Source organism: Sus scrofa, chromosome 7 (assembly GCF_000003025.6).
Source record: "Sus scrofa isolate TJ Tabasco breed Duroc chromosome 7, Sscrofa11.1, whole genome shotgun sequence".
Lineage (NCBI taxonomy): Eukaryota > Metazoa > Chordata > Mammalia > Artiodactyla > Suidae > Sus > Sus scrofa.
In genome coordinates, this window is record NC_010449.5 from 56,306,670 (window position 1) to 56,333,346 (window position 26,677).

Below are 26,677 nucleotides of genomic sequence, written 5' to 3' on the forward strand. Positions count from 1 at the left end.
GGCTGTGGTATAGGCTGGCAGCTGCAACTCCAATTTGACCCCTAGCCTGGGAACTTCCATGTGCCTCAGGTGTGTGGGCCTAAAAAGCAAAAAAAAAAAAAAAAAAATGCAGGCATGTGGACCAAAGGGGTTGCAGACATGAATTGCACCCAAAGCTTTGAATTACCCTGAACATTTATAAATTTAGCTGGAAAAATTCATTGAAGGCCAACTGTATAATAGGGAGTTCTTTGATTTAACTGCTATGTAGAATATAATATTTATTAAAGGATCAATAATTAAAACTAATTTGAAGCGTATAAATACAGCAGTAAAACTTACAGTAACTACAGAAATTATTTGAACTTAGATTCATAAGAAAATTTTCGGGGAGGAATATTTTATCACTGACATTGTTTAAATTTCTAGTACATAAAACTACTGATAAACATCTGAAAGACTTTTAGTGGGTTTATTATGGTTTAAATTCCACACAGACGAGAATTTTTGTTGCCTACACCCAAGGTGATGCTCTCATTGCGCTACTCTTTTTTTTCTTTTCAGCCACACTCACAACATATGGAATTTCTGGGCCCAGGGATCAAATCTGAGCCACAGCTGTGACCTATACCACAGCTGCAGCAACAGCCGGACCTTTAATCCACTGCACCCAGATCGCTGAGCCACAGCAGTAACTCCTCATTGCCCCACCCTTGCTGTGCCATTGCTCAAGGTGAAATCTGCCATTCAGGTACTATCCTTGAAGGTGGACTTGCTGCATTAAGCATATTTAACCTACTTATGAGAAAACCTTTTTAAAAAGAATGTTAATTGAGGACCTGCTCAGTGCGTAGTACTGTGCTGCTGCCCTCCCTTTTTTTTTTTTTTTTTTTTTTTTTTTTTTTTTTTTTTTTTTGGTGTAGGGGGAGCAAAACTGTGGCATATGAAGTTCCCAGGCTAGGGGCCGAATCTGAGCTGCAGCTGCCAACCTACCCCACAGGCCCAGCAACTCAGGGATTTGAGCCTTGAACAGCTCACAGCAATGCCAGATCCTTAACCCGCTGAACAAGGCCAGGGATCAAGCCTGTGTTCTCAGGGATACTAGTTGGGCTAGTTACCACTGAGCCACGACTTTTTTTTTTCCTGTGCTTTGTTTTATTCACATAGACTGCAGGCTCATGAGTTTTTCTAATTACATTTTTTTCCTTTTTTTTTTTTTTTTTTTTGTCTTTTTAGGGCCGCACCCATGGCATATGGAAGTTCCTAGGCTAGGAGTCGAATGGGAGCTGCAGCTGCCAGCCTACACCACAGCCATAGCAACTCAGGATCCGAGCCAAATCTTCGAACTACACCACAGCTCACAGCAATGCCAGACTGCCAACCCACTGAGCGAGGCCAGAGATCAAACCCACATCTTGATACTGGTGGGATTAGTTTCCGCTGCGCCACAATGGGAACTCCAACTTTTGCTAATTACAAGTCAATCATATTTATTCATTGAAGCTATCTCAGCAGGATTTTTAAAGCTATTTATTAGCAGTTATTATGTATACTTAAAATTTTAAATATCACACAAAGTCATACATACATATTCCATTTTTCAGGCTTTTCACTAACTCAGATTGGCTTTCTCCCTATGTGTTCCAAATAAGTGAGGCTGCTTTACAAATCAACATTTAGAAGAGGTTTTAGAAGAGGTTTTAAAATATTAACATTTACATAACCATTAACAACTTAAAATCTCTTGCTGTTATTTAAATTTTGCAAATCATGTGCCATCCAAATCCTATGTTCTACTTTTCCAAGCAGCTACCTCAAGAGAACAAATTCTAACTCTGATAGCAATCTTTTTCAGACATTCATAGGATCAACACAATCTCCAATCTGCCCCCTTATAATCTTGCAGCTGTGTACATGCACAAATTTTCTGATTATATGATTCTGGTACTTTTGAAAAGACAGTCTTTTTTAATGAAAAGAAAATCTGACTTACCTCAAAAGGTATTTTGGTCTGGGATAGCGTGCCAATTACAGCTACATTAGAGGCAGAGCTATCTAGCAAGAAAGTGACACACAAGCCTTGAAACTACAGTTAATTTCCTCCACTCCGGCTTTATAGATCCTATTTTCCTTCTGCTGTGGGGTTTCTTCACTCACAAAATTCCCTCTCTCTAGTCACCTACAATTTACTGAAGCCACTCCTGTTCTATTTATAGGTCTACTATTCCCCAACCTCTCCTATTGATAAGAATCACCTGGGGCAGTTAAAAATAAAAATAACAGGCCACTCGCCTGTAGATTAGATTTTAATGGGTTTCAGGTGGGGCTCTGCAATTTGATTTTAAACAAGTATCCCCAAGAGACTCTTACAGACACATTTATGAAAAGCTAAGGAGGCCTGCCAGAGATCTTCACAGTTCCTCCAAATTGATCAGCCTCAAGGGATAATCCTCCTCTAGGTATTACGACTTAGGGTATTCGAAAACAGAGCAGGAAAAGTTTGAAGAATACAGAATAGCATCTTGTCTACACATCTGATTTGGGTTTTCAACATCCTAAGAATTTATCAAAGAGGGGGAAGATTTTAGTTTGGGTTAGTGATGCTCACCACCAGGGAGCAGCATAGAGCTGATAAATTACATATGTTTTGAGATTTTTTACTTCACACTACCACATAAAATGGTTGCACCTACATTTACCATGAACTGATTACAAAAAAAAAAAAAAAAAAAGCAACACACTTAAAGACACAGGTAAAAGATGATACTATGCAATTTCCACATAGTTTGCTTTCTCTCTCTAGATGGTCTTCATTGACAGTATTGTAGGGAAAAAGTTCCCTTGAAGTAATATTGCACCTGAATCCAAAAACTGTATTAGACTACAAAGATTTCAGGTAAACCAAAGTGGTATTCCATTTTCTCTGTCTGCAAGTTTCAAAATCCTACTCTTTTAACCAGCATTGTAACTGGATGCTTTTCAAAGATTTTGATCAAATCATTAGAGTTCTACTGAGTAGGGGCTAATGGGGTAGATAACAGCTTGAGCAGGCCATGCCAAGATTGGCTTTTTTGTTTTTGTTTTTGTTTTAACACTTTTTCAGGTGTTGTTGAAATGTTGCCCCCACGGTAAGAAAACTATACCCACTCATTCCATCCACTCTTCCAAGCTGTCTTGACTCATTCTCACTTTCTCTTTTCCACTCCACATTAAATGCAAGAGAAAAATCTCCTGGCATCCTAGCTAGCTTCTACAAATATCACCTCCAAGGGCCTTGTGTTCCTCTGAAATTCCATTAGAGTTGGATAAGAAACACTGAAAGATGAGGAAGGACCTAAAGAAGGAATTTTACTTATTTCCCAGCTTGCCAAAATTAGATACACATTCCCCATCTAGATATCCCTGTATCTAAGAAAAACATGACCTAAGGCCCTGGGGCAGTTCTGTGCCCTGGGTTTTGAAGTTGTTCAACTTCACAATTTCCACCTTTTAGCTAGAAAAGCTGAGGTGAGAGAAGAGGCAAGAATGACTAAGATATTCCTGGGAGACCAAACAGGCCTCACCAAAAAACAAAGAACACAACAAAGTCCCATTTTATAAGACATATGAGAACCAGAAATCAAGGCTGCCTGCAGAGCCAAAGCTCACGGTAGAACTTAGCGTTTAAGGAGGGTTTCCAATCTTTTCAAGCATCTGAACAAAAATGTCAGGGCCCTAATGGAAGATGGCTCGACTTTTAGCATGAATTGAGGCTGCAAATAACAAAAGCTACTCTGAATCCAGAAGCTGCTTAAGTGATTGTATTGCATTGCTCACAGCAGTACCTGCAGACATTAAAGCTGTAGGTATGTTTGTGAGGACTCTAACCTACCGAGAGTATTTATGGGAGCATCTAAAGTCCTCATTTACTCCACTTGCCCCACCCGCTAAGCAAGAGCCGCGGTCCTAAAGCAAGCGTTCTCCACCGGGTCGATGTTATCTACAAGGGGTGAAATCTTACTCTTTTTATGTATAAAGTACGATACATAAGTAGCTATACAGTGCATGAATGGTATTAGAATTCCGGGGGAGGGGGGACAGGTTTGGTGAACAAACATTCAAAAAGGCTTTTAAGAGGGTAATAACGGGGAGGGGGGTGTATGAAAAACAACTATCCCTCAAGGGTCCTGAGCTAAGACTGTCAAAAGAAGGACCTGACAGGTATTTTTCTCCCAGACAACAACCTGAGGGTCAGGGGTCTCTGACTCTGCTTCGACCTCGGCCAGAAAGAGATGTTTTCCTCTGCACGCCTCAAACCGCAGAGGGCAATGCCCGCCGTTCGCTCCCTCACGGCGTGCCATGTGCGGGTGTAACGAACGACTGGCAAAAAGCTTTGGAAACTGCCAAGCGCTGCACCAAAGCCAGAGAAGGGCTCTATTCTTGTTTGTACGAAGTCCCCCGGGCGGGGCCCCCTCGGCCTCCACACTTGTTGCTTCCCCGCCCCGCCGGCCTCCCCTTCAGACTTTCCCTCCGCGACCCCACTCCTCTCTCCGAACATGTGTTATCAGGGGTCCTCCCCCACCCCAAACCCCGCGACCCGGCCCCGCGAGCCCCTCACCCAAGCCACGAGGCCGGCGCGCTCCGTTCTGGCCCTGGCGCTGGCCGAGTCCCCAGCCCCCGCCCCCTGCCCGGCTCCCGCCGCCAGCCCGGCCACCCGAGGCCGCCGTTTCCTAGACAGCCGCGCGGCCGCTCCGCAGCCGCCGGGGCGCGCGCGCAGACGGCGGGAGGTGAGGGCGCAGGCGCGGGCCCGAGCGAGCCGCTGGCGCGTGGCCGCGCGCGCGCGCCCGAGCGCGGTGGGCGGAGGAGCGGAGGGAGCGGCGGGGCCGCGAGGGGGCGGGGGGGGGGCGCGGAGAGGGGAGCCCCGGGAACGCGAGCCGCGGCCAGCGCGGCTGCAGAGCCCAGCGAATCCCCAGCCCCGGCAGCAGGTATGTGTCCCCGCAGCCAGCCGTGGCCGGGGCTTCCCCTGCCTCGCTTCCAGGGTCCTGTGGCCGGGGTAGGGGTGGGGGCTGGTCTGGGTTTGCAGGGTACGTGCCCTGGAGGGCTGGGATCTTACCACTGACCTTCATCCCCGCTGGCCCGGGTAGCAAGGCAAGGGTGCCTGGGGCAACCCAGGTCTTCAGCTCCAGCCTGGGGATCTGCTTCTTGTCACATGCTTCTTATTTATTTTTGCAAACTGCCCTGGTTCGGGTCCAGCTGCAGATGCCTTACCTCCCATTCTTTGCCTCCGTGTGCCATCTTGCATTTATTAATAAAACATGCAAGCTTGGGGGTGGGGGGATTGCTGCTGAGGGGAATCCCTTTGCAGTATAACAAGCGGGCGCCTATTTTCGGTTTTCAGGCGTGGTATTGAGGTGGAAATCCCACACTCTAGGGATTTGTGGCTTGGTTGGTCGTGACCACTTCCTAGTGGGCTTCCCCCATCTGTCTGGAGGCGCCACAGCAGCAGGATGGACTGTCAGGAAAGGATGGTGGATTTTCACCGTCAGGCCAGAATCGCGTTTTAGGGACAGGTGCAAGCTACAGCAGACAGTTCCCTGCTTGCTAACTTGCCAGGGTAGCTTAAACCTAGAAAATTGTTTCCCTTGATTGCTGAGAGGAGGCCTTGAACAGAATCCCAGAGACTTGCAGACTCAAACTCATTAAGGTTTTGCATCTGAAGATGACTAAAGCTTGCCACCTGTTGGAAGATAGACCCCATGAAATCCCCTGTAATCTAGCCCACCAATCCCTGTTTCAGTCACTAATACTGAGATAACAATAGGCACATATTGATTCCTTCTGTGTTCTTTAATACTGCTTGGCTTTTGTCTTTTTTAAAATAAAACCTACCTATGACTTGATGCCCCATGTGTCATAGATTGAAATTACATGATTACTTTGTATCCCATACACGTGTAACATCATATCCTACACAGTAAATTTCTCTTCAGTGTATATGTTACCTATTTCCGCAGCTTTTTACTTTGCTTCAGGCAACAGCTGAAAAGTGGGATGTATGTAACTGATTACCTTTCTTTCTTTGTTTTTCTACCCTGAAATACTGTGGTGAAAAAAGAAATAGTAAAAGCTGGAAGCATAGAATGAAATGGTTATCCAAGATGTTGGGATACAGCAGCAGGACTGTAATTATTAGTAGTCAGAGTGCCACATCGAATCGTGAGAAGGACATATTTCTTAAATGCTCTTATGTGCCAGGTACTGAGCTACAAGCTCTTGGTGCATGATCTCATTTAATCCTCATAACCTATTGTCTCCATGCTGAAGATGAAGAGACTAAGACTTAGAAAGGTTAGCTAACTCGCCCAAGGTCGCACAGTCAGGGACAGAGTAAGGATGCCACCTCTAGTGCATCTGATTGCTGGGGGGTCAGATGGGAGGGGGTAGGAGTAGCCCTTAACCCTGATGCTGCCATGCCACCTACATTTTCATTAACATCAAACCTTCTGCATGAGCACTTGGGTCTGATTTTCCATTTCAGAGATCTCACATCAACCTTTGTGGCTTTCCAGTAAGAGAAACTCTTGTTTCAGAATACGTTCCTGTGGAATTTTTTAAGGTGGCACCGAGCCTATAAAAATGGGGTCCAAGTCGTGCTTCTGTTTAACTTTCCCAAATAAGCAATTAAGTTCGAAAAGTTTTTTTCCCTTCAGATTTGAATCTATAAAATGTATATGCATCAGGTAGAATGAATCACTCACGTTTTACTTATAACATCCCACTCCAATCTTCTTGCCAGCCTGCACACTATCTTCTGGTCTCACTGCCAGTCATAAGAACAACGTTGTCTATCACGCACCCTTGTGTGTGTGTGCCTTAACAGGTGAAGGACTCCATATAAGCTGTGGACCATAATTCAGTCTCTCTCTGATTGTAGCAGCCTATTCGTTTGAAAGTCTTAGAATTTGTACATTCAGCGATGGTTGTATATTTAATCTTTTTTTGTAAGTGCATTGTTATAATGCAAGTTTTTAATTTTGCTGCACATTCCTAACAGTTCTCACAGACTTAGAAATCACTGTAGTTACATCAATGGGAAATTCACCTAGTGGAGCTACAAACTTTTTTTCTAAGGTCATGTATTTGAGGTGATGGTGAGAAAAGTATAGGTAAGTATGAGTGATAATTTGAAAATTATATCCCATGGAAGTTACGGCTTTAATTATAAATTGATGAATAATATTAGGTCCTAAATAAAAGACTCATAAATTCCATAAGCGCTGTTTTGTTTCTTGTGCAATATAAGTGTTTTAGGACATCATGATGTTACTTTTCATTATGCTATGTTGACAGTAAAGCAATTTATGTAGCTGTTTTGCCTCATGAAAATCACTTGGTTTGGGAAGAGCACATCCCCAGTGCTTATGGAAATGCTGAGATAGAGTTTTTCTGCCCTGAGGATTTCCAGTCTATGATCAGATAACCTCAAGATGAGTCTTGATGTTACTGGAGGAAAAGGAGAAAGCAAAGGGAGGTGTTGCTTGATTCCGGGGAGCAAATGGGTTTTCCTGTGGGAAACCCACTATCCTCTTCAGTCAGAAATCTCATAATTCAAAAGCATCCAAGAAGTGGACTAGTCTACTCTCTTCTATTCAATCGGGATTTTATTTACTGCAGAGCTAAGCACCTTTATTTGGTGCAGTGGTCAATCTGAGCAATGTTAAAATGTTTCTGACTATTTGTTTTCTTGAAACATATATTTAAACTGGGAAAAGCCATATGGGTGACTGTGGATGCTTAAGCATTTTTTTTCCCTTTTTTTTTTTTTTGGAGGTGGGGAAGCACCTAAAATTTTTCCAAGCTATATAACTAGCATGCATTGCAGTGACTGATTGTAATGCACATTTTAATGCATTGTTGAGTAAGACACTGGGAACTGGCATGTTTGTCTTTCCTTGACTGACCTTGTAGTCTACTTAGTTGTGAAATGTCTTGTTTTCTTATAGCATTTCTTAACTTAGTATTCTTTAAAATGAGGTTTTGGTTTTTTTTTTTTTTTTTCAATGTCAACAATCTTGAATCACAAAAAAAGTTCACAGTCAGCCTACTCTGAAATACTTGATTTTCACCAGTCTTCTTACTCCTTATTGAGACCACCATTAATAGTTTGGTGTAGATTCCTCTGGATTTTTGAATGTGGATACTAAAATGTTACTGCTTGCCAGCAATACTATATAGATGCATACTGTTTTGCAGCTTCTTTTCTTGCATTTGGTAGTATACCGTGGACCTCCAGAAGGCTCTTGAATGGCACACTTCCAGAGATCTTTTATTTGGCCACAAGGAGAGCTAGATGAGAGGAGAGGAGCCCTGGGGTGGAGGAAGGGAACTAATGTATGATGGGCAGGAACTGGGGGTGAACTGTGTTCTGGGGTCGGTAGCGCCACATTCTGTATGTCCTTTAACCCTTTGCAGTGACCCTTTGTGGTCAACTGTTTCTAGTTGTCTAGAAACAGCTGGAAAGGAGAGCCTAAGGATTATGACATAAGGAGCAGAAATGAGATTCAGGCCCAGGGCGGTGTGACCCTGGGCTTTTTCCTTCTTTTTACTCTGATTGCAGGATGGAGAACGCTGTGCCCCATAGTTCTCTGGCCTCCCTTCCTACTCTGCCTGTGCTCTTGTACACGGGCCTCCTTGCTGCTCCCCTACCTCAAGGCCTTAGCACTAAGTGGTTCCCTCTCCTGGACTGCTTTTCCCACAGTTCCCTGTGTGATTTGCTCTCCCACCTCCTTTTGGCCTTGCACAAAATCTGACCACTCCCTTAAAACTGCACACCCTCTCTCAGGCATTCTTATCTGCCCTCCCTGCTTTTTTTTTCATTCATAGCCCCTCCGAACATACTATATAAATCTCCCCCAGGGAACACTCCAGAACACAGAGATTTTGCCTCTTTTGTTCACTTCCTTAGCCCTGGTGCTGTGGAAAGAAATTGACAAGTCACTGTGGCATCCTTGAATCTCTCAGCCTCCCACTCTTCTTGTTTTTTGTAGCCCTTACAGTTCTCCGTAGAGAGCAGTGAAACCTTTCAAATGTAAAGGCTCTTTGTATGGTGGTGGGGGGGAACAGCAAGAAAAGTGGAGAAGAATCTTGAGTCATTGTTGGGAAAAGAGGAACCTCCCAGGCAGAGTCAGCATCTCTAAAGATGACAAGAACGTCTCCTGAGTGCTGGGTTGTATGACGAGGCAGCAAAAGGTACATGGAGAGATGACCAGGGATGGAGAGGAGATCTGTGTGGGTTCCTCTCTGTCTAGAGCACAAAATGGTTTTGAAGACTTCCAAAGAAGGATGCTCCGGATTCCACCAACTTTCCCATGGCCTGAGTCACTAGAAAGGAAAAGGAATCTATGGACACTCTGGCAGGTTAATCCCTGCACGACCAGCATTGGTGTGTTGCTTCTTTTATTAAAGATTAAATACCTGTTTGGGAGTTCCCGTTGTGGCTCAGTGGTTAACGAATCTGACTAGGAATCATGAGGTTGTGGGTTCAGTCCCTGGCCTTGCTCAGTGGGTTAAGAATCTGGCATTTCCGTGAGCTGTGATGTAGGTTGCAGACGTGGCTCGGATCCCGTATGGCTATGGCCGTGGTGTAGGCCAGCAGCTAGAGCTCAGATTAGATCCCTAGCCTGGGAACCTCCATATGCCACGGGAGCAGCTCTAGAAATGGCAAAAAGACAAAAAAAAAAAAAAAAAAAAAAGAGCAAATACCTGTTTGTAGTTTCCCTGCTTAAGCCAGGGTATGAAAGTTCATTGCCAAAGCACTTATCCCATGTGTCTGAGTTTTGCAGAAAGTAGGCACCAACAACGCCACAGCGTGAGATTCTTTTGCCCCAGGCAGTTCCAGACTCCAGGTTACCTTTCCTTCATCAGCTGTTTGCAGTAGTTCTTAGGCTGCAGCAAAGTAATGGGCACTTAGGGCACTAATACAACCTCAGGACCCTTTAAAATTGGGTACATTGGGGAGTTCCTGTCATGGCTCAGTGGTTAACGAACCCGACCAACATTCATGAGGATGAGGGGTCGATCGCTGGCCTTGCTCAGTGGGTTAAGGACCCAGCATTGCCGTGAACTGTGGATAAGCCAGCAGCTGCAGCTCCTATTTGACCCCTAGCCTGGGAACTTACATATACTGTGGGTGTGGCCCTAAAAAAAAAAAATGTTGAGTACACTGGGATGCTGGAGGGAGTTAATGGTTGTAGGATAAAGTTTCTATGGAGCTGCTCCTTAGCCATGGGGGAGCCTCTGTCTCCTCCCTCTCCCCCCTCCCCTCCTCCATTTCCTCCTTGGTGTCTTTAATCCCTTCCCTAAGCAGTCTGAATTATCTGCCAGGAGAGAATTCCCCTCCAAGAAAACACAGCCTCCCTAAAACTGCTTTTGATTTGTAATGGAAACTACTCAGTAGCTAGGACAGGGGCTGATAACTCGAGTTCCAAAAGCTCGTTAACACAAAGAATTTTAATAAGTATTTCTGCCCTTTGCAGCCCAGGTTTTTGGAAGTCCAGGCTGTAATCAGGCAGCTGTTCTCTTATTTCAGTCTCAAGCCATAACGTGTACAGTGCTTTCTGCTACTCTTGGCTCGAAACAGGTCCAAAGCGAGTTATTTCATTCATGATTCTCTCAGAGTCTCCCACCCCAGTTACAGAACTGCCATCATGTCCAGCCAATGCAATGTATTTAAGGTCAAGTAACCGTTCTCCCATAATGATTTCCCTTCAGACAGTTAAATCTTTGTATTTTACCTGAATTTGATGCAGTGTTTTTTAAAAAAGCAAACAACATCTGTGACCCTTGCTAATCCTTCTTTAACCATGACTACTAAAATCTGTTAGTTTTGCCCTTCAAAACAAAAGAACAGGGTGACACATATTGTAATCCCTCAAATAAAGAAAACATTCCATTGTGTGGGGTTTGGGGGCAAACTCTGAAAAGAAAAGCCTGGAAAATTCTCTCCCATCTCTCTCTGGCCTTTCAGTGTTGGTGTCTACCCAGGACTCTATCCGCTATCAGTCCCTGCTTCATGTCTTACCAGGAACCCTTGTCCCCACCTTTCTACGAAACAGAACTCTTAAAGGTCACCCCTGATTGCCTAATCACAAATCCAATGGCCGTTTCTCAGATTTCATTCCTGATGGCTCAGCAACATCTGACCCTATTGACTTATCCTCCTTGAAATGCTCTCTGCTGGCAGCTTCCTCCTAACGTGTCTGGCCTTGCAGTCCGGAGAAAGGGTTAGGAGTGTGAGCTCTGCCCAGGGGTTAATCCTGGCTCTAGCACTTGCTAACTGTGTGACTTTGCATGAATTATTTAACAGCCCTGTGCCTCAGTTCCCTCATCAATAAAATGGGAAGAAGAGTGGCTAAGTCATAGGGCTGTCAGGAAGAGGGTGAAATGAGTGCGCCCCCACAAACAGTAAGCATTCAGGGAAAGTCACCTTCTGTCATTAAAACTTCTTGTTTGGAGACCCTCTTGTAGCTGCAGGATGAACCTGTAACCTTAGCTCCTGCTTAGTTTGCTTTCTGCCTCTGCCCCTGCCCCTGCCCAGTGGGTGCCCACTTCCGAGCCTTTGCTCTGTTCCTCCTTCTCCAGCCAGAGGAGGGAGGGAGAGCCGAGGGTTGTGCCTGCCTGGAGGCTCTGCACACAGACCGCTGGTAATGAAAGACATCCTCCCCTGGGCCCGAGCCTGTCTCTCTCAGGCAGATTATAAATGACTTAAGGACACCAGCTGAGATTTATACTTTAAGAAAATATACGCCTCAGCATTTAGCACTACACACATAGTAGGAATTTAACTCATGTCTTTTAACTGCCAAAACATTATAGGTTTTCTTGGTCCTTCCAAAATCCTTTTTGCTTCCTACACTGTAACATCTATTGATCAGTCCTAAAGCCCATGTAAGCTTTATATGGGAAAATTGAGTCAACACCACCGGGCAAATTAACCACCTCAACCTTTTTGGAATGAGGAGGGATATACAGAAATCATTAAAATAATGGGAGCACAGGGAGTAATTTAATGCTTTTGAAAAGGAGTTTGAAATCCTATCAACCCGTGAAGCTGTTAGGACTTTATAAAATGTTTGGAGCTTTTTTCTGTCCTCATGCCATCCTTCCCAAGTAAAATGATCTCGGAGGGTGTGTGTGGCAAATCTTTAGACCTTGTCTCAGGCCTCCTCCTGAGCCGCTGTGTTCTAGTCCAGATTTCCTTCCCCTTACAGGGGACATTGAAATTGAATGAAGGGAGTTCCCATCATGGCTCAGCAGTAACAAACCCAGCTAGTATCCATGAGGACTCGGGTTCAATCCCTGGACTCGATCAAGTGGGTTAAGGATCTGGCATTGCCGTGAGCTGTGGTGCAGGTCGCAGATACAGCTCGGATCCTGAGTTGCTGTGGCTCTGGCTGTAGCTGGCAATTGTAGCTCTGATTCAACCCCTAGCTTGGGATCTTCCATATGCCATGGGTGAGGGCCTAAAAAGAAAAAGAAAAAAAAATTGAATGAAGATCAAAGGAGGGGCTGCCTACTTAAAAAAATTAACCCCATTACTGACATTCTGCGTTGGCATGGCAAACATTTCATCAGTTTCTGCTGTGTCAGAGGTCGCTTAGAATCATAAATTTTGCCACCACCAACAGAACAGCCTTCCTTCTCTAACCCTGGAAGCCTTAAGGACCATGTTCTTTGCATCTTGAAATTCTATAGCAGTTTTTCCACCTCAGCACTATTGACATTTGGGGCCAGATAATTCCTTATTGGAGGGGTTGCCCTGTGCACAGTAGGATGTTTAGCAGCATCCCTGGCTTCTACCTGCTAAACGCCAGTTGCACTACCAGCCTCCCCCAGTTGTGATAACCAAAAATGACTCTGCACATTGCCAGATGCCCCCTGGGGTGCCAGAGCACCCCCACTTGAGAACCATTGTTCTATAGGATCAGTCAAGAAAACTCAGCATCTTCCCATTTTGTAGAATACTAGTATTTGCACAGTTGAGGTCAAGTAAAGATGAAAATTTTAATGGCCATGAAAGGTAAATTTGGAGTTTAAAATTAGTAACAGTCCAAAAAAAAAAATTACTAACAGAGAACATTTAGCATCAATAAACAGTTACAGTTGTGTCATAAATAAGGAGAAGTAAACAGCTAAAGTAGTTATAGAAATTGGGACCAGTTTAATCCTAAATTCTCAGGTTTGAACGCAACAGCACATTCCAGGACTATTTCAATCATCCTTGGAGTGTTTTTGTTGGAATTGTGTTTAGGTGCCCCAAATACTTTTTGGTCTTCGATAGTAAATATATTAAACCAAAAATATTACTATTTATGGAGAAATCTTGGTTGATCACCATTGGGGGAAATTATATTTGATCTAAGGTAGGCTGGCTCTCCCCACCACCAGAGGCTGCTTCTGACTACAAAATCGCTCAAAAACAGCACTTTCAGGCGCTTTTGGGTACAGTAGGAATGACAGGGCACTTTGCACTTTGGTGAAGGGCTGCAATTAATCTATTATCTTTATGGCTATTAGAAAATATAACTGTATACTTGTGATTTATTTATTTATTTATTTTTGTCTTTTTGCCTTTTCTGGGGTTGCTCCACGGCATATGGAGGTTCCCAGGCCAGAGGGTCCAATTGGAGCTGTAGCCACTGGCCTACCCCAGAGCCACAGCAACTTGGGATCTGAGCTGCGTCTGCAACCTACACCACAGCTCATGGCAACGCCGGACCCTTAACCCACTGAGCAAGGCCAGGGACAGAACCCGTAACCTCATGGTTCCTAGTCGGATTCGTTAACCACTGCACCATGATGGGAACTCCTGTATACTTGTGATTTAAAACTCACCTCCAATTAACAATCACCATTGTGTTTTTTCTAAGACCAAGATGCTTGCTACGCAGCAGTTGAGAAATAAGCCTAGTGCAATTTCTTGAATCACGGAGGCCAGGTAGACTTACTTATTCCACAGGTAACTGTGAGCATCTTCAGTGTTCTAGACTTGTGCTAACAGGTGGGAGGAACTCCAAATGTCATGTCCAGTGCTTTGGACTGAGTTGTGTCTCCCACAGCCCCGCCAAAAGCATATGTTGAAGCCCTAACCCCAAGTGTGATTGTTTCTGGAGACAGAGTCTTTAGGAGGTAATTAAGATTAAGTGAGGGCATAAGAATAGGGCCTTATCCAATAGGACTGTGTCCTAATAAGAAGAGGAAGAAATCTCTCTCTCTCTTCCTCTCCCTCCCTTCTTCCACCATGTGAGGACCCAGCAAGAAGTTAGCTGTCTACAAGCAGGCAGAGAGTGCTCACCAGAACTAGACCATACTGGCACCCTGATTTTGGACTTCCAGCCACCAGAAGTGAGAAAATAAAGTGTTTTTTCTTTTTTCTTTTTGGTCTTTTAGGGCTGCACCCTTGGCATATGGAGGTTCCCAGGCTAGGAGTCAAATCGGAGCTACAGCTGCCGGCCTACACACAGCCACAGCAACGCCAGATCCGAGCAGCATCTGCAACCTACACCACAGGTTACTACAGCAATTTTGGATCCTTAACCCACCGAGAAGGACTAGGGATCGAACCCGTGTCCTCATAGATACAAGTCAGATTCATTTCCACTGAACCACAACAGGAACTCTGAGAAAATAAGTTTCTGTTGTTTAAGCTGTGCAGTCTATGGTATTTTGTTGGAGCAGCCCAAAGGTAATACATCCAACATGTTCATTGTACACATGAGGAAACTGGACCCAGAGGAGTAAACAACTTTCCCAAGGTCAAGCTAGTAGTTAGGGGTAGAACTGGAACACAGAACCTGGGTCTCCTGACTCCTAGTCCAATGTTCATCTCCATTTCCCCAGTGCCTTGGGTTGTACAGTACTTTTCTTCATCATCTCTAGAACCTGTGACTCCTCACAGTCCTTGTACTTGTCATGTTTATCTCAGCACTGTTTTGAAGATCAGTGAGATGGTACAGAAAAAGAGTTTGACTTTTTGGAGTTCCCATTGTGGCTCAGTGGGTTAAGAACCAGACATTGTATCAATGAGGATGCAGCTTAGCTATTTGACCTCGCTCAGTGGTTTAAAGATCCGTCATTGTCGCAAGCTGTGGCTGTAGCGTAGGCTGGCAGCTGCAGCTTTGATTCAACCCCTAGCCTGAGAACTTCCATAGCCACAGGTGTGGCCATAAATAAGAAAGAAAGAAAAGTTTAACTTTCTAAATTACAAAATATTTATATCATATTCAACTCTGATTTTACCTGAGTAGCAAGAGTCTGTTTATCTCTAAAAATTGTAATGACCATCTAGTCAAGTAGGTACCTCTGTAAGGTAGTCTTGGGCTAGGAGAGGATTAGACCTTAGTTGGGGAATGAATCAGAGGGCAGGGAAGGCAGAAGGAGGTAGGGCACCTGGTTTGGTGGCCTACCATCTTGAATAATAGCTGAGAGCAAGATAACTGCTCTATTTTGTTGAGTTGTGAAAGCTGTGGGTGATGTGAGTTTGTCTAGGAAGGGGAATGCCCCTCTTATAAGGACAGAATATCAGAACCAGGAGAGCGCTTGTGTAACAGTCAGGGTTCCTGGTGGGTGAACAATGGAACAGTTTATAAACCATAAAATGCTATACAAATGTAAATACCATTCTCAACTTTTATTGAGTTTATTGAAAATATATCATGAATGAATATGCTTATCTGAAGGTAACAGCAAGTCTGAAAAACAGTAGCTTGAATGGGTAAATAACTTATTTTTAATTTGTGATAAGTCTAAAGGTGGTAATCCAGGCTTTTCTTGCTGCTCAGGAATGTCAACAGAGGTTAAGGTTCTATCAAGCATTTTGTTTCTCATGGTCATGAGCAGCTACTTCACCTCCAGACATTTCATCTGTATTCCAGGCAGGAAGAAGGAAAGGGGCAAAGGTGAAGTGTGAAAGCTTTCTCCTCCCCAGGTTGTCTTCTTACTGGCAAAGGGACTTATTCTTTTATTTTATTAATCAAAATCATATCACATGACCACTTATTAATGCCAAAGTGTCTGGGAATTCAAGTATTTTGCTTTCTAGCCTCTGGTGTAGAGGGAAACAAGGAAGAAAAGGACTGAATGGGGCTTGTGAATCAAGTTAAAATAACTGTGGCAGAAGAACATGGCATTTCTGCAGAATCATAGGGGGTTAGAAAGCCAGGCTCAGAAAATAAGCAAGGTAGCCAGGCACAGCTACAGATTTGGGCACTGGGCACTCCTGTACTATTCTGGGCTGGTCACTTCAAGTCAACATTCATGCCATTCACCTGGACTTCTCATTGCACCGCAGCTAGACTCTGGATTCTTATTGAGGAGTTGAAGACCTTGACTGAGCCTGGGTCACATTTCCATGTTGTAGCCATATGGGAGGAGTAAGGAGTGAGAATACATGGCCTCCTTTTGGGCTGCCATGGTGGGGAAAGGGGGAGTTTGCCCACCCCTCATCTTGGAATCTCTCCAAATAGAGTACTTCAATGCTGTGCAGCCAAAAATGACAAATGTTTACCACTCCCCTACTTTATAGATGGGGAGCCTGGAGCTCAGAGGAGGAAAGGGCTCAGCCTGTGCCACTGAGTAGATGAAGGGCAGAGGCAGGATTTTGTCTCATCCTAATGCGCCCCATCTGGTTGGTCCCAGGAAACAGCTCCCCTCAGAGTCTTATCCTTGACCTTCCATGGGATGAGGGGTTTGTCTTTGAAGGCAGCCCCTCCTTTCCCCAGCAGTCCATGGGTAGTTCCTTTTCTCCACCCAGCATCTTCCCAGCAGCTGCTTCCCCTTTGGGTAATGTCTTCCACGAATGGGAACTACCCCTCACCTTGCAAACATCATTTAGGACTCCTATAAAGGAGTGCTGAATGGGATTTTTTATGAAGATGCTAGGTAGTAAGTGTCCCCACCTTCTAAAGAGGAACAGCTAGGCACACCCTTCAAGGTTTATACAAAGGTGGTTGATCTTGTCTGACCACTGTGACCCACCTATAGCCTGGGTGAGGAGAAGGCTAGTCAGGCAAGGAGAGTTGATTCGCTGGGCAGAGTGTGAGGGGTGAGTGCAATGGTGTGTCCCTACTTCTCCTGATGGGGCCAGGGAGAGCCTTGATTCCTCCCAGCCAAGGGAGAGGCTCCCAGAGCACCCTCGTTTGGTGCCCCTGACTCAGATCCTATGGAGAGTCCCATAAGCCTCTTCAGAAGCCATAGCTGCATCCCATGGAACAGTCAGCATTTGGACACCAACCCGGAGAATGCTGTCAGCCAAGGGAGATCGACTTGCAAAAGGGCAAAGAATTTAGCCCTTTGCCATCAATCCTTGCCAGCTCCCCTACCCACCCTTGGCCCACCACCCATTCTGGGAAGCCAGAGCAGTGGAAGAAGGGGAGAAGGAGAGAGGCAGATTTCATCCCCTTCCTACTGCGAGACCTTAAGCTGTGGCTCTGTCTGAGCCATGAGGAGGGGAGGAGCTTTGATCTGGATGTGAGGTTGAAGACCAAATGTGGTTTTTTTAAACACCTGAAAATTAGTCTCAGTTGCTGAAACGAGGTGAAAGTGTTAATAATCAGAAAGCTATGGAGTCTCTTTGAAGACAAACAAAGCTCTCTCTAGTTGTAACCACATTCAGACTGTTATTAGTCTCCTTTTCCAAAAGTAACATTCCAGCTTTTGAAAAGAAGCATCTCACTAAGGCAGTAGGATTCCTGGAGTGCAGCTCCAGCTAGTCCACACACTAGGAGGGTAACTCTGGACAAGTCACGTTAGTCATCTGGGTCTTGCCATGCTCACCCCAAATGATGGGATTGAGCTTTGTGGTTTAGGTGTCCCAGAATAATTTCTCTACTCTTCTGAACTGTGCAGTGACTTAAAACAGCAGGACAAAATAATTCACACCGTGGGCTTGCTTTACAAATTGTACTTCAGTTATATTTGTTGGAAGAGTCAAGCATAGATGAATGGCATTTGGCAGGAGAAAACCTTAATACATCCGAAACCTTTAATTATACACTATAAGCAGCTCTGTAGCTTGGTCTCTGTCAAAAGATGCCACATTATCAAATGACACTTGCAGAGATGTTCAGAGTTTCGGCAACAGCTTGTTCATCTGTACGTGATTAGCTTGTGTCGGACAGGTAGCACCCGCATTTTCACCTGAGTTTGCACTTGAAAAGCTGAGTGCTCCTGTATTTAGATTAAAGGCCTCTTGTCTGGTTCCTGTGGAGTTGAGTCTGTGGAAATTGATGACACTCCATGGGAAGTTGGGGCCTGTAGCTAGTGACATGTATTTATTTCCAGAGCTTATAGGTAGTTAAATATCATTACCATATTACATGTAAGTTTTATACACAGCTCTTTATGTATTTTATTATACATGTAATACATAAAAATCACACATAAACAATACATAAATTAGAAATACTTTTCTTGGAGATCCCATTGTGGTGCAGTGGAAACGAATCTGACTGGGAACCATGAGGTTACGGGTTCGATCCCTGGCCTCGCTCAGTGGGTTAAGGATCCGGCATTGCCGTGAGCTGTGGTGTAGGTTGAAGATGTGGCTCGGATCCTACATTGCTGTGACTGTGGTGTAGGCTGGCAGCTACAGTTCTGATTGGACCCCTAGCCTGGGAACCTCCATATGCCGTGAGTGCGACCTTGAAAAGACAAAAGACAGAAAAAAAGGGAAATACTTTTCTTGCAATAAGAAAATTACATGTAATCCTGTTACCCTGTAGATATTATTCCTCTTTTGTGCCTATTCTTTCAGACTTGTTATGCATATATACATATATTAATGTTTTTTCCTGTTTATTACTATTTTTAATTGTAAAATACACATCACACATAATTTGCCATTTTAGCTATTTTTTAATTTTTTAAACTGTTTTTAAATGTACAGTTCAGTGATTTAAATACATTCATATTGTTATGAAGTCATCAGCAACATCCATGTCCAGAACTCTTTTCATCTTGCAAAACTGAACCTCTACACCGGTTAAACACAAAAACTCCTTTACAGATCCACATCATCCCACACACCTTTGTGTTTTGTTTTGTTTTTGTGTGTGTGTGTCTTTTTAGGGCCGCACCGGCTGCATATGGAAGTTCCCAGGCTAGGGGTCCAATTGGAGCTACAGCTGCGGGCCTACACCACAGCCACAGCAACACCAGATCTGAGCTGCATCTGTGACCTACACCACAGCTCATGGCAACGCCGGATCCTTAACCCACTGAGCAAGGCCAGAGATCGAGCTTGCATCCTCATGGATGGTAGTCAGATTCATTTCCACTGAGCCACGATGGGAATGCCCACACCTTTGTGTTATTGATGTCACAGATTTTCTCTTTTTTTTTTTTTTTTTTTGACTTTTTTTTTTTTTTTTTTTCTTTTGTCTTTTTGTCTTTTGTTGTTGTTGTTGCTATTTCTTGGGCCGCTCCCGCGGCATATGGAGGTTCCCAGGCTAGGGGTTGAATCGGAGCTGCAGCCACCGGCCTACACCAGAGCCACAGCAACGCGGGATCCGAGCCGCGTCTGCAACCTACACCACAGCTCACGGCAACGCCGGATCGTTAACCCACTGAGCAAGGGCAGGGACCGAACCCACAACCTCATGGTTCCTAGTCGGATTCGTTAACCACTGCGCCACGACGGGAACTCCCAGATTTTCTCTTTATACCTTAAATTTTGTAGGTATTATGTGTTCATTTTAATAACTTACTGGGGACAGCAAAGAGACTTGTGTAACGAAAGTGCTATAATTAAGGGGGTGGTGGTAGGAGATAAAACTGGAAAGAGAGCTTGTAAGCCCCTGTAGACCATGGTAAGATTTGGAATCCATTTAAAATTTATTGGGACAGCTTTGGATAGTTGAGGGCAGAGGAGATACATGGCTTAGTTTGTCTCAGAAGGTTCACTGGGCTGCTGTGTAGAGCTTGACTGGCAGGGGGTTGTAGAGGAAGCGGAGAGCAGTAGGAGGCTCTTTCAGGTAAGAGATGATGAAGGTGTGGACCAGGTTGCTTTCTGTGGAAGCAGAGGCACATGGTCAGATTCTGGGTATATTTTGAAGGCAGAGCCAGTAGAATTAGTTGATAGATTGGATGTGGAGTGGGAGAGAGAGAAGAGTCAAGGTTGACTTGAAGGTTTTGGGTTTGAGCAACTAAACGAAATCGCCATTTCCAGAGTTCCCGTCGTGGCTCAGTGGTTAACGAATCCTACTAGGAACCATGAGGTTGCGGGTTTGATCCCTGGCCTTATTCAGTGGGTTAAGGATCCAGCGTTGCCAAGTTGCCGTGAGCTGTGGTGTAGGTTGCAGACGCGGCTCAGATCCCACACTGCTATGGCTCTGGTGTAGGCCGGTGGCTACAGCTCCGATAGACCCCTAGCCTGGGAACCTCCATATGCCGCAGGTGTGGCTCTAAAAAAAGACAAATAAATAAATAAAATAAGAAATTCCTGAGGTAGAGATGGAGGAGATTGGGGGATGGGTGGGGGGGATGAAATGTTCTGTTTCAATCCTGTTAAGTTTTACAGCCTATTAGACGTCTCGTTGAAGATGTCAGGTAGGCAGTGTGGAGTTTGGGGGAAAGAATGGGGCTGGAGATAGACATTTTGGAGACAGCATGTGCGGATGACATTTTAACATTTTAAGCCGAGAGATTGAATGAGCTCACTAGGCCCTGGCAGGGCGGAGAGATGGATAAGATAAGAGGTCTGAGTAATGCGCCCTGGGGCACGTCAGCATTTGGAAGGCAAGAGGAGGTGGAAGACCCAGCAAAGGAAACTGAGAAGGAACATCCCACGAGGGCAGAGAGAAAGAGAACAACATATTTCGGGGGTGGGGGGAAGGAACGAGGGGTTTTGCCTAATACGTCTGAGACATTGAGTGCTGTGTTTAGCAGACGTGAAGGTCACGGCTCATACTTCGGTCTCATCACCAGGGTCTGTGTCTAACAGATGATGTCAGGGCCTCCTGAATCAGGCAATTCTTCCTTTTAGTGCTTCATTAATTCAGCTGACCTTTATCAAGCACTTTCTGTGTGCCTTACCCTCTTCAAGGAGCTGAGGGTGACCCAAACAAATCACACCCCATCCTTTGCTCTCAGAATGGGCTAGGAATGTGAAATTGAGGTGTTCAGGAACATGAGTTCGGGTCTTCTGATCCTGAGTGTTCTTTGTCATAGTTCACATCCATTTTGAAGTTGGGGCTGTATTTTGTCTACATAGAGTCTTCATCAAATCCTGTTCAGGAGGAGAGGAAGACACATGGGCGCCCTTAACTTTCCTTCCTGGAAGATCTGTGCCATATTTCTTGACAGAAAATCACTTGTCCATCTCTGCCTGTCTTAACAGTGACTGGTTATGTAAAAGAAGAACTTTTCCTTTTAGCTGAATGTTACACATCTCATCCTCCAGGAGATAGTTACCTAATTTTCTAAATCAGTTGACCCCAAACGGATAGCCTCTCTTCTCTTGGACGCTCCAAGCAGACAGGTGTATTTTTTCCTATCTCTGAATGGAGTGCTGTCTTATTTGGGTGTGATCCTTGCTTTAACCATCAGTGGTTCCCGTTAACATTCCTCAGCCAACAATAATTTAACAATATACTATACTATATGCATTGAGTCCAACTCGAGAATGAAATTCTCAGGAAGGTTTCACCAAGTCCCAGGCAGGAGTGATTCCCACCGGCAGGGGAGGAAGACCTTGAGGGAAAGTGGGATTGTGAGAACTGCATGGAGGGTAAGAAAATGTCATGCTCGGGGAAGGCAGGGTATTAACTGGGCCTTGAAGGTAGAAAGGATTTGAACAGGTACAGCAAAAGATAATCCTGAAGACATTTGATAGCATAGTCATAGTTAATGCTGATTGCCGTTTCAATTTATACTGACAGGTTGGCCTGATGAGATGGATTCATTGTCAGAGATAATTCACATTGAATCATGAACCCGTGAAATCTGTTCGCACTGGGCTGCACTTGAGAGGCCTATGGTATAAAGATTCTAGATGACCTTTCCGTGAGCCCTTGATGGCATCATATGGTACTAGTGAGGTACCATAGAAAATAAAGAAATAAAATTGGCCTTAATTTATCTATTAGATAAATAAAATTGGCCTTAATTTATCTATTCAGTCTCATTTGTGTGTAAGACTGAAGATGTATGAAAACAGGTAGGTCCCCGTCTTTGAAATCCTCAAACGATGGCCCTCAATCCCTCCGCCTCCTCCCCACTGCAAAAGATATCCACATCAGATCTCTGGAACCTGTGTTACCTTATTTGAAAAAAAAATAAGGGGGTCTTTACAGATGTGATAAAGTTAATGGTCTTGAGATGAAGAAGGTAATTGTGGATTATCAGGAGTAGGAAAATACCATCACAAGTATCTTCATAAAACAGAGGAAGAGGCAGATTAGACACACAGCAAACAGGAAGAAGTGGCAGTGTGACCACAGAGGCAGAGATTAGAGTCATGTGCCCTAAGCCAAGGGACCCCTGGAGTGACCAGAAGCAGGAACAGATTCTCCTCAGGGCTTCAGAGGGAGTGCAGCCCTACTGATACACTGATTTTGGAACTTTGGCCTCCAGAACTGTGGGAGAATACATTTCTATTCTTTACGAAGAATACCACCAAGTTTGTGGTACCTTGTTAGAGTAGCCACAGCAAACTAGTACAGGTGGTGTTAGTTATTATAGGAATAAACAAACTCTAAATGTGGATTTGGAAGAATCTGGTATTTGGGGTGACCTACTTGGTGATCTTAGGGAGGCAAGTCCAGAATATGACTGTAATATAGCAAGTTTAAATGTATTTAACACCCCGTTTAGAGCAGAGCTGTGTGATCAGAAGTGACCCTAGCAATGAGAAGCTGGGAAACTGAAAATTTGCAGTGAATGCCACAGACAGGCTGGCCTGAACTTTGTGGTGCCTTGTGGCACAGGGCAAGCCACTGGGCCTCTCTGTGGTCTGGATGGAGTCCCCTCCTCCTCCCTTGCTGGGTAACACCCTGTCTCCTTACTTTCATTCCATGCAACTTACTGGCACCGATCAGCTTTCAAGTGTGCTGACTCTAGGCCCCTGGTAGTGAATGTGAACACACTGGATCCTGAAAGAGAGGCTTTCTCTCCTTATCACACATGCAGGATGAATACATTTGCAGCCTAATTTTTATTTCTTGGGCGTTTGATTAGCGTGATTTAGCTAATCATGCTAAGGTTGACTCAACCTTGAAACTGACAAAACAGGAGGCCGTTTCCCAACACTTTGTAAATTTGCCGAGCTAAAGCCACACAATGAGTTCCCATCGTGGCTCAGTAGTAATGAACCCAACTAGTGTCCATGAGGACATGGGTTCGATCCCTGGCCTCGCTCATTGGGTTAAGGATCTAGTGTTGCCTTGAGTTCTGATGTAGGTCACAGATGCAGCTTGGATCCCTCATTGCTGTGCCTGTGGCGTAGGCTGCAGCTGCAGCTCTGATTCAACCCCTAGCCTGAGAATTTCCATATGCCTCAGGTGAGGCCTTAAGAAATAAGTAAATAGATAAAGCCACATGATGAGACTTTTTGATATTCAGACTTTGGGCCTTCTAGATCCTGTCTTGAGTTATTGTTGATCCCTCAATGCAACCTCAGGGGACACCATGCTTCTCCCTCAATTTAAAATCTGGGGAGTTCCCGTTGTGGCTCAGTGGAAATGAATCTGACTAGAATCCATGAGGACATAGGTTAGATCCCTTGCCTTGCTTAGTGGGTTAAGGATCCGGTGTTGCTGTGAGCTGTGACATAGTTTGCAGGTGTGGCTTGGATGCCATGTTGCTGTGGCTATGGCATAGGCCAGCGGCTACAGCTCCAATTTGACCCCTAGCCTGGTAATTCCTATGTGCTGTGGATGCGGCCCTAAAAAAAAAATCTGGAAAACATATTTATGCAGTAGACGTCTTTTCTGGGTGCTCACTTATATGGGTGAACGAAGGGGTTACTAGGGGCTAGAGAGCTCCTTAACTCTGTCCTTTGGGGAGAATGACCTCTGCTCCTGAATTAGTTTCCTAGGCTTGCTGTACCAAAGTCCCACAAACAGAATGGCTTAAAAGAACAGAGATTTATTCTTTCACAGTTCTGGAGGCCTGAAGTCTAAGATCAAGGAGTCCACAGGCCACGCTTAAGGCTCTAAGGGAAAATCCTTCCTTGGCAATTCTGCTGGACTCAGGCATTCTTTGCTTGTGGCAGCATCACTCCCCTCTCCGCCTGTCTTCACGTGGCCTTCTCTGGCTTCTCCTCTTCTGTCTCTTGTAAGGAAACCTGCCATTGGATTTAGGGCCTACCCTACTCCAGGATGACCTGATCTTCACTAATTACAAAGACCTATTTCTAAATCAGGTCACATTCTGAGGTTCTGGGTGGACATGAATTCAGGGGGGAACCTATTCAACTGAATGCGGCTCCTCAAGTTGGAAAAGCTGCCAAGGCTGGCATGAGTCTGAGGTTCTGCTCAAATAAATATGAGTCAACTGCAGCCCCGACTGAGTAGATCCCTATTTGTAAGTGCAAGGGCTGTAAGGAAGCATGGTAATGATCGAGAGACCACCCACTGCAGTGGCAGCAGTGATGCACAGTGATGTCTCCTGTTAAGATCTCTAGAGGCACTGCTCCAAACTGGGAACCTGCCCATCTGGCTCTCCTGCCCTCCTGTAATTCAGATCACTCCAGCAGTACTGCTCTCTCTACATGGAGCTAGTTCCCACATCACCTGCTGGTCTCTGCTGGTGTAGACACCTGTCTCCTGGCCCAGGGTCTTCACAGCTTTGCAGCTTTCCATGGGCACTCTGGCAATTATTCCAAAGGCTCATCTTCTCCTGTTGGAATGGGTTTGTCTTCTAAGGCTGCCCAACCCATAGTCCCTCTAGTTGTCACCCAACTTATTGCCATCTGACAGTGTCAACCCAGGAAAATTTTCTGTCTTCTTCTTTTATTTTTTATTTTATTTTATTTTTTTGCTTTTTTAGGGCCTCAGCCATGGCATATGGAGGTTCCCAGGCTAGGGATCCAATCAGAGCTATAGCTCCTGGCCTACGCCACAGCCACAACAACATAGGATCTGAGCCTCATCTGCCACCTACACCACAACTCATGGCAATGCCAGATCCTTAACCCATTGATCAAGGCCAGGGATTGAACCCACAACCTCAAATTTCCTAGTTGGATTTGTTCCCACCTCACCACAACGGGAACGCCTACCCAGGAAAGTTTTAGAACCTGAACCCAAGTTCTGTACATTGGGCCAAAAACGATATATTTTCAAAAACTGTGAGAATTTAGTGAGATAGGGGACATATGTGAAAACTTCCAGCACCATGCTGGTGGCCCAGTCACCACTCCATGAGTCTGCTCCTGTGATTGTGGCCGGAAGCCACGGCACAGCTGACCAAGAGTGATTGACAGCACCCTGCAGATTCAGGAAGATGTTGGCAAACCACAGGACTGAAATAACACTTCTGCCAACAGTTAGCATTTTTTTCACTGCATCTTTCCCTATTTTCCTGCCCCTTTATCTTATCTCAAAGGTCGAATTATTCTTCCTTTTCAAAACTAATAATCTCTGTCTTCAGGATGCCATCCTTCCCACCTGTGTCAGAACTGTGTTCATCTATTTTGTCCCTATATCTGTATTGACTATATTCACTCAACAAACCTACTCTACCCTCAGCTCTGCAGCCCACTCAGGATACGTGTAGTCTCTCTTTCTTTTAGTTGTCAAACTTCTTGAACCGTTCCAAAATTAATTAATTCAGGAATGTCTCTCTCACATGACCCTGTGCTGGGTACAGTGATGACAGTTGCAGCCATCGTGGCTGTGGGCAGGGGGAGATACCACAGCTCTCTTGCTGCTCAGTCTTGAGCAAGATGGTGACCAAATCTGAGCAAAGTCTGGTCTGGCCCTTGCCCACCTCTCTTCCTTCATATGGGGCCCTTTAGTCTCTGTTCTCAAGCCTCACCAGCTTTACTTCAGTTTCTTGAACAGTCGCAGGTTCTCTCCCACAATAAGGAGGAACCCGCTTCACCTGATTAAGTCTTGTGTCTCCTTTAGATCCCAGCTTAAGCGTTATTTGCTCCGGGAAATCTTCCAGGCCCCCTCTTCCACCTTATTTAGCACAGACTCTTCTTTTACATGCTTGTAGACTCCCCACTCTCTTTATTCAGAATACTTAATTCTGTGTCTAATTCTGCGTTTGTGAGTGTGATCCCTGGGCTGTCTTTTCCACCCTCCCCGAGGCTCTAGGGGAGCAGGGACTGGGACTGTTTTTACTCATCACTCTATGCACAGCTTCTGGTCTTCGGCCATACCACCCTGAATGTGTCTGGTCTCGTCTGATCTATGCACAGCCTCTAGCATCCTGTCTGTCTGATGGGAGACTGCCATTAAACAGTGGTCAAAGGAAGGGAGGAAAAGCATGTCCTCCAGGAGCTAGTCAGGTAGAGAAAAGAAAATAATGTATTCTAATGCTTCCAGCAGAGTGTTATAATGGAATTATACCCTGTATGTTAAGGGAGCACAGAATAGCAGCAATTAACTCATAGGGGTGAGGGTACAGGTGTGAAGTAATCAGCAAACACCTCTGAAAGGATGAGAAGGCATTAGTTATGCAAATGAGGAAGATCGTGGCATTCTGGCAGAGGGAA

General features: G+C 44.9%; 2 protein-coding genes across 6 annotated transcripts in view; one reads left to right on the top strand and one right to left on the bottom strand.

The window, feature by feature from the left end:
* Window positions 1-4,739, bottom strand: part of NRG4 (neuregulin 4) — a 131,696-nt gene extending 126,957 nt beyond the window's left edge. Inside the window, exon 1 of one of the 3 annotated variants that reach the window (XR_002345816.1) lies at window positions 4,577-4,738. The gene's annotated coding sequence lies outside the window, so the exon portion shown is untranslated. Of the gene's footprint in view, window positions 1-4,576 lie in introns of all 3 variants that reach the window. The other 2 variants (XM_021099011.1, XM_005656275.3) reach the window with 2 other exon arrangements.
* The window catches only part of TMEM266 (transmembrane protein 266), a 129,141-nt gene continuing 107,304 nt past the window's right edge, over window positions 4,841-26,677 (top strand). For 2 of the 3 annotated variants that reach the window (XM_001928832.6, XM_021098998.1), the window contains exon 1: window positions 4,841-4,943. The gene's annotated coding sequence lies outside the window, so the exon portion shown is untranslated. The remainder of the gene's footprint in view (window positions 4,944-26,677) is intronic. The other variant, XM_021098997.1, reaches the window with a different exon arrangement.